This window comes from Pipra filicauda, unplaced genomic scaffold, assembly GCF_003945595.2.
Source record: "Pipra filicauda isolate LSUMZ 115617 unplaced genomic scaffold, ASM394559v2 scaffold58_size5111680_pilon, whole genome shotgun sequence".
Classification (NCBI taxonomy): domain Eukaryota; kingdom Metazoa; phylum Chordata; class Aves; order Passeriformes; family Pipridae; genus Pipra; species Pipra filicauda.
The window spans coordinates 1,069,790-1,077,950 of record NW_024104742.1 but is presented as its reverse complement, the minus strand read 5'-3'; the positions used below and the strand labels follow the sequence as shown (position 1 = coordinate 1,077,950).

General features: G+C 45.7%; 1 protein-coding gene across 2 annotated transcripts in view; it reads left to right on the top strand.

Moving 5' to 3' along the window:
• Positions 1-2,878: 2,878 nt before the first annotated feature.
• The window catches only part of KLHL13 (kelch like family member 13), a 78,639-nt gene continuing 73,356 nt past the window's right edge, over positions 2,879-8,161 (top strand). The window contains exon 1 of one of the 2 annotated variants that reach the window (XM_039387773.1): positions 2,879-2,909. The gene's annotated coding sequence lies outside the window, so the exon portion shown is untranslated. The remainder of the gene's footprint in view (positions 2,910-8,161) is intronic. The other variant, XM_027746542.2, reaches the window with a different exon arrangement.

The window sequence follows — 8,161 nt, the reverse complement described above, 5'->3', positions numbered from 1 at the left end:
TTATCCCTCTCAGAGGCTGGAGCAGTACTCACAAGCCACTCCAGATGGTCAGCTGCCAAGCAGCTTCCATCTGCACGTCCTGGCCTTTGGAATGGGATGCCAGCCTGCAGGAACAGCCACCAACTCAGGAACTGCCTGTACTCAGCAGATGTCACTTTCTACTCCAGCTCTGTAGGATTTGTTGTGCATTAGCGGGGACCAGAGTAGTCAGTGAACTTTGGAAATACACCGTGTGTGGCTGGTATCAAGCTGTCTTGAGGGGGAAAGTTGGCTTTAAAAATATTTAAATGGATGATTTTTTACCTCAAAACATTTTCAGTATTTACTGCTTGACAAATATGCACCTCGCCTCTCATTTTAGAATGATTTTAATTTTGTGAGGCTGTTATTGTGGCATGAATATGCAGATCTATCCTACACAGAACATTTTCAGTATAGAAAAAGTATAAATCCTGAAAGTAACTTTTCTAAACTGCAGAATGCAGAAAGTAAGAGGAAGTAAAAAGTGTTGATGCAGCAGGTGAGCTCACTGCACTTCACAGCTGGAAGCACACAGATGCATCCCCGCCTGTAGCATTGCACTTGGAGAAGGGGTCATGGATGCTACAGTTCACTTTGGCAGGCGATGCTGGTTGAAACAGCTGCAGAAATGCTGCCCTAAATACACCTGTGTGGGTACTCACTACATGTGTGCTGCAGCTCTCACATGCTCAACTTAAGTTCACCAGTAACTATCTGCAGAACTACAAATAGTGACTCAACATTGTCACAAGCAATTAAAACTTAATGGAGCTTAGTTCCTCCTCTACCCAAGTTCTGTGTTCTGCTTTGTAACAGATTCTGTTACGATTTATGACAAATGTTCAGAGTGAATTGTTTTGAGCTCAGATGGTGGTGGGCACGTGTTTTCTTTTGAGATAAAACCAAGCTGTAAAATTTCTGAATAGGAGATACAGTTGCTTAATGGATATTGTTCTCTCTTTCTAATCTGTAATATCAATGCAAAATGATTATGAAGTGGATATAAACCTGCTCTGTCTGAACTGGTAACTGTTCATTCTTTATACTGCTCTTAGATGCTGAAAACATATATTGCCACACCAAATTATGTTCAGGGTAATTACCAAATGTCAGATTTGTCAGGGTAAATACTTAGAACGCTGTTTTGAAAGGAACTATTCCGTAAGTATACTTTAAAAGGAAATGTCTGTGAATATGTCTTCTCAGTGGAGGTGTGTTTTGTAAAGTCCCAAAGTTTTGTAAAGATAAGTCGAGACTGGCATTGGCTTATGCAAGAGGTCATTTTCAAGGACAGAAGTAGGAAAAATATACACAAAAAATGCTTTCTTCTGCAAGTGAGATACTGATTTTCTTGTCAGCTTGAGTGTAGAGATGAGTTGGTTCCCTGAACCTGCATTTGCTTCAGTTGCTGCTAATGATGTGAAGAGAACAGAATTGAACCTGAAACTGCCCATAGCAAAATCTGTTAGAGAGTTACTCAACCAGGATATCTTCCACTCCGAGATAGATGCTGCACTGACTTTGATAAGCCAATGTAAAAAAAATCCAGATAAAAAAGAGCTGTAAAAGCAAGCAACTCTCTAATGGTGTGGTGTGGTCTCAGAAGTTGTTCAACCTTTCCTTTAGGGTTCAAGGTGACATTGTTCAAGCCAAGGACACTTATCAGCTGAAGTTACAGAGCTGCGATGAGGAGCTGGTTGCAGTCTTGTCTGGAAGGCTACCTATGGCTTCATAATTAGTTTTGCATCAAGTTCTGCCCTCAACTGCATTGCTGGAATTCCTACAACTTCATTAGGGTTGACTGGGTTTAACTAAGGCATTATTTGCCCTAAGATTACCTGCAGCCAAAAATTTGCTGAATGTCGGGGGTTCAGTAATTAAAGGTGTGTTTACAGGAAACAATACAGGCAGAATGGCAGAAGAACAGCAGTTCCCAAATCAAAGCTGTCGCCACATGAAAGACAGAACTGTGAAGAAACTTCAGGGTTACCATCCAGCAGCATTATGGGAGCAGGTGAGGCAATTCTGAGCTTTCCAGCAGCAAACACTATGGTCAGGAGAGTAGCTTGGGGTTGGCCTTTTGCTCAGCAATATTGCTGATCCCAAATGGAGTCTCCGGAGAACACAAGGAGATGTTTTTGTACATCTATGTTTTTGTACATCTATGCCTATCACTTGCATTCTCTAAGTCACCAAGGACTTAGCGAGCAGCTTTCCAGCGTCTGAAGGGGGACTACAAGAAAGCTGGAGAGGGGCTCTTCATCAGGAACTGTAGTGATAGGACGAGGGGGAATGGCTTCAAACATAGAGTAGCTTTAGGTTGGATGTTAAGAAAAAATTCTTTATTGTGAGGGTGGTGAGGCCCTGGCACAGGTTGCCCAGAGACGCTGCGGCTGCCACGTCCCTGTAAATGTCCAAGGCCAGGCTGGACGGGGCTTTGAGCAACCTGGGATAGTGGGAGGTGGAAGGTGTCCCTGCCCGTGGCAGGGGATTGGAACGAGATGATCTTTATGGTCCCTTCCAACCCAAACCATTCTGCGATTCTATGACTCAGTGACTGTTGCTGCCTCTCGCTGTGCTCCCTGCTCCCGCAGCAGCTCTCCCGGAGCCACACTCGGCCGACAGAGCCGCCGTCCCGCTGCCCCCCGGCCCCTCCAACCTTCCCTCGCGGAGGCCCCGCCCCCTCCCCCGCGGCCCCGCCCCTCGCCCCCGCGGCCCCGCCCCCGCGGCGCGCGCACGCGCAGTGCGCGGGCCCCGCCGCGCCGGTGACGCGGGGCCGGGCGGGGCGGGGCGGGCGCGGGGAGCGGGGCCGCGCGCGGCACTTCGGGGACGCTCCGGAGCGGGGCCCGCGCCGGGGCCGGGCCGGGGCCGCGCGGCCGCTCCCGCAGGTGAGGGCGGTCAGCGGGGACACCCCCCGGGCTCTGCCCCGCTCGGGGTCCCGGGGGGGCTGCGTCCTGCGGGGCCTCTGTGCGGCCGCGGGCAGAGCGGGGCCGCGCTCGGTGAGCGGTGCGGGGTGGGCGCGTGTCGCCGCGGGGGCTGCCCTGGGCGTGGAGGGGCAGCGCGTCGGGCGGCGGGGGCTCCCTGCGTGCGGGACGGGAGCGGCGTGTCCCGGCTGCGCTTTGGGGGGGTGGCCGCTGTGCGAGGGGTGTTGCGGTGGGGCAGACTCGGCGTGTTGGGAGGGAAGGAGGGGGGTTGCCCCCATTGCGGTCGGGGTGCCCTGCGAGGGGCTGCACTGGCGGGGGAGGAGAGCGGGAGTGCCCGTGCCCCGGGGTGGTTGGGGAGGGGGAGGCTGTCGGGGCAGGGACTGGGGTCCGGCAGGACGGGGCTCCGGGATGGCCGGGAGCAGAGCGGGGGTGCCCCGGCGGTGTGTGCGGACCGCGCTGCTCCGCTTGTGCCGCTCGGGAAAAGTGTCTTGAACTCCCCTTTTCCAGGCTTTGTTGTGCAGCCATTGTAATCGCTCTCTTCCTTCCCCCGGCCCGTTCTGCTCGTCAGGGTTTATTGTTCCCTCGGTCTTTAAATAGGCTGAATGAGGTCTGGGTGCGGGAAGGAGTTTTGGGGGTTAGTTTTGAGATGCGGCCATTAGAAATGGGGATGTAGCTGTAGGTTGTAATGAACTTGCTGGTTTCCTCTTCTCCCTGTTCGCGTAAAATTTAGGCCAAGCTCTGTTTTTAGTAAGTACTGTTCAGGACTTTTCGCCTCCGTAAGAAAAGTGCGATGTTAACTTGAGAACCCTCGGAGTCTTGGCTCGGGTGCTTTGTATAATTCAGGAGATGCAAGGTGCACATCTTTTTCAGTTTTGTATGGCAAAGGGCTCTTCAGCCTGAGTGTTAATGAAACTGATGCTGACTTGGACCTTCTGTGAAGTCTGCATCAGAAATATCTCCCTTACCCATTTAAATATGCCTCATACATTTGAATAGAATGCCATGGAGGAGTCTTCCTTATTCTTTCCCCAGTGAGCTACACATAGAGATAATGCTAATGAATAACCTTCAGGGCACTCTTCCCACTTCTCTGATTTCATGGTAAAGCCTGTTCTGCAGTCCTGTTTAATAGTGGAATATGCTGCAGAGTGTTGATAGTAAAAAAAAGTTTGGGTAGTAACTAGGGTTAAGTGCTATCCTGAATGCAATTCTTGTGATCTCTTTGATTCTGTGATTTTCAAAATTGTACTTCTAAACATTTTCTTTCACTTCTGAAGTTCAAAAAATTGTAGTGAGCTGCCAGCACAAATTAGCATGCTGCTCTGCTTCAAAGAAGCAAGACTGCTTCTAGTGAGCCTTGGCTTGACACTAGGTGTCAAAAATGAATTAAAGTGACTTTGCCCCAGCCAGCATTTTTTTTTTATTATTACTTTAAAGAATTTCGTCTGCTCTTCTCTAAAAGATTCACTAAACTGAAAGTCATCTGAGGCCGTAGTTCAAGTGTACCTAATCTGTAGCAGTAATAGTGGCTTGGAGACTTCTGCAATTTGTGGTATCATTGGCACAACTTCTGGTGATACATGAAGCAGATCAGCAGATGTACCCAGCCAGAAAAAAAAGGGTCATGCCCAGATTCCCTGATCTAGTTTGCACTGGAGTCCCACAAATTAGAGCAGAGCTTGTCTGTGAAGTGGTGAAGAGCACTGGGATCATCTCAAAGAGCCTGTGAGGATTTGGTTGGCTTCAGAGAGGGCTGAGTGGGGTGAAGCCAAGAAAGGGAGTGCGTTCAGCTGGTATCACTACCCAAGCAGTGTGTGAGGCTCAGGGGGGAAGTGAGATGTAGCTGCTCCAGGAGGGGTTCTTGTGCTGGCACGTGAACTGTCCAGAAGCGGGGTGGGATTAAGCATACAAAGTAAAGCCTTGCCTTTTCTCCCTGAATTCAAGGCCTGGTTGGATGGGGCGTTGAGCAGCCTGGTCTGCTCGGAGGTGTCCCTGCTCATGGCAGGTCCCTTCCAACCCAAATCCTTCTATGGTTCTATGAATTCTAGTAACAAGTGTGTTTTTTTTCTTTTGTCTTCCAACAGGCTGAGAAAAATTTTGGAGTTCTTAAAAAAAAAAATCAAAAAGCTATCTCATATTGAGTGTATCTCAGTATAATATGATACTTGTAATGTTTCTATGGCAGTGGTCATCAAGCCCAGGATGTCTGGATCTAAAAGTGTAACAACCTCTCTTGCCTGTAATGAGAGATAAATGATCTTACCTTCAGGGCTATATGTTCTTGGTGTGGTCCAGCTGTTGGAAAGGGATAATTAGTCCAGACTACAAAGAAATGTGTTGGTAGAGACTCCAAAGGAATCCACAATGTGTTCTGCTAGGAGTGTTTCTACTAGCACACTCTTTCACCTCCACAAACACCACAAGCAAAACTGTCAAAAATGCTTGGCTTTTTCATGGTTGTTATGTTGCTGAAGTAACTGTGATGCTTAGTATATGTTTTGGGGTTGTTTTTTTTTTCTTTACTCTTTTAGATGATGTGTCTGTGCTGGCAAAACTTTCTGTGAAACTGCACTATGGCAGAAATTGAACAATTACGAAGCGTTTGTTTTAAAAGAAACAGCCTCAGAACATATTTGGTGTTTGGCTGTTTCACTGTATCAATAGTGCAAAACTTTTCTAATTACTCTTAAGGGCTTATCAAAGTTGATTTTGGCAGCCTGGGGCTGGGTTCACAGGGATAGATGCCTTTATCACAGATCTGGCGTAGTGTGTATGGGTGTCAGTGTGAGTGGGAGGTAAAAGCTTAAATAGATGGGGCAACATATGTTCTGCTTTCCTTTCAAGGTTCTCTCAGTTTTAATTCTCACCGATGTATTGCATTGTCAGAATACTGACAATTTTTTGTTTTCTTTTTAACTATTTGTGACGGAACAGGTTTATTAAAATTGGGATATTAGAGCTTTGTGGGTAAATTAAAAACACTACTGTGGAAGAAACTTTCCTCAGTATATTTCGTATGCCTAAGCAAAGTGTCTTTGAAAAACTATGAAGTAATTAAACAATATTAGATTGTAGTCTCTGGAAACAAAGGCATGCTTTCAGTGGGTATTCGGAGACATTGGTAAATTTTCCAGTTTCATCTGAATTATTTTCATAAAGCTTTATCTCTGAGGGCTTTGCACAGTAGTAGATGTTTTGTGGGAAAAGCGTGCCTATGCCATATAGTGTGGACAGCCTGTATCCTGTTCTGATGAGGGAACCAGGCTGTAAGTGTGTTGGGATGGGAGATACAGGGAATTGGAATGTGTGACTTGGTATTGGTGACAAGACTGTTTCAGAAGTGTATTTCCTGAAGATATCTGTTGGATTATGGGGTAGGAAGGGATCTGTTCGAACCTAAGAGGAGCTTGCAAATTTAAACCTGACTTCTTTAATTGGCCTGTGTATTTCAGAAGACTAACAGTCAGAAAATTTTAGTGATTTTCAATGTTCAGTGTCCTGTAATGAATTTGATGTCTTTGATGCCTGTTTTGAGAAGCTATGTTAAAGTGAGTTGGCTGTACTAGTTTTTGAAGAATGGACCAGCTACTGATTTGTGTTATCAATGTTTTTGTTTTAAACTTGCTGTAGGAAATATGTAATTTTGTTTCCTTTTGTGGAAACGGTGCTTTGTTAATACTAATGACAATGGTCATATGATTCCTTGGGGCTTTTGTTTTAACTTCTTTGTGATTGATGCAGCTGCTTGGTGGTGTGTTCTGTAGTTGTGAAATGTGAGATTTGTTTGGCAAGGCCAACACACTCTCCATTTTTGAAGCTATTCTGCTTGGTTTCTTTACCGTGAAATATTTTAAAATGTGAGAAAGCTTATGGACAGGTGAAAGTAGAAATGAAAATAGATTGTGAACGGAAGTTTTGCTTTCAAAGAAGTTCTTAGAGCCTTTGCCCCGACTTCTAGTTGCTTAAATTTTGGGGAAAACTTAAAACCTTCTCCATTTCCATACAGGAGCATCAGTCTTAGCAGGTGCCCCGTGCCTGCTTGGACTGTCAGGTTGTGCATTTTGCTCTCCCTTTTTAAGGGCCCCTGCTCTGGAGAGTGCCTGGACAGTGATGCACATGGAAGGCTATCAAAGGGCAAAACTGCTGATGTTTTTTTGTGCAGGTGTGGATGGGACCAGAAGCAGAACTGGTTGTCAGTAGGCAAAGCAGCAGGACCATTTACCTGTAATGTCAGGCACCTTGCTTTGGCTCCTGCCTGCTGGTGTACCTACTTGTTTGTCTTGCCTCTTGGAAGTCTCTTTATTTGCCTGAAGGTGGGAGGTGTAAGCTGCTTTAGGACAGAGGTCCTGTCTAAGCTGTTCCACCAGGCAAGAAGAAAAACAGTTGGCACAAAGCTTATGGGAATGTGTTTCATGGGTCTCCTGGTTAAAACCAGGGGTGGAGTGACTTGAGTGCCTGTCTTTGCTCTGAGGACTTAAAAGTGCATGTTTAACAAATAATGCAGTGCTCAGCCTCTCATCATATTAGTCCTGTTATGAATGTAAATTTCCATCTTTGCAGGGAAGCAAGGGAAAAACTTAATTCTTTTATTCTTGACGAGGAAAATAAACTGATTTTATCAGTCTGTTGCTCAGAAATCACAGACCAGGATTTAGCATCATGGCAAATGAAAACCATGTTCTGTGGTAAATGAGCTTGATTAACACCTCTATCTGGTCAAGTGCAAACTGTTGTTATGAAAAAAGTGAGGTGCCATGTAATGGAAAAATTCGGCAGAATTTTTGAGGTGTATGAGTAATAATGATTAACTATTAGAATCCTATAGGTCGGGGAAAGCAAGGATAAACATGTGAATTTCAACCCAGTTCCTTTTTCCTGATTGTTCTTTGGGATCTCCATGTGAGTGGTCTGTTCTAGTTTAAGTTGAATGTGTGCCACATGCATTTAATTTAGCATTGTGAGAACTTTGATTCTTTGGAATAACTGACCTTATCTGATAATGCTAATGTGAAATATCCAGCAGGATGCTAAGATGATGATCTGAAATATCCAGCAGGTTTTTACTGTACTGGCACAAACCCCAGCTCTTGAAAGTTGAAGCTCCATTTCCATCATACGTGATTGTAGTATGTTTTCTACATATTTAAATAATTCTGTAAGAAATAAATGTGAAATGTTTCTTTTAAATTTTTACCTTCTTCATAAACTAGTTATGG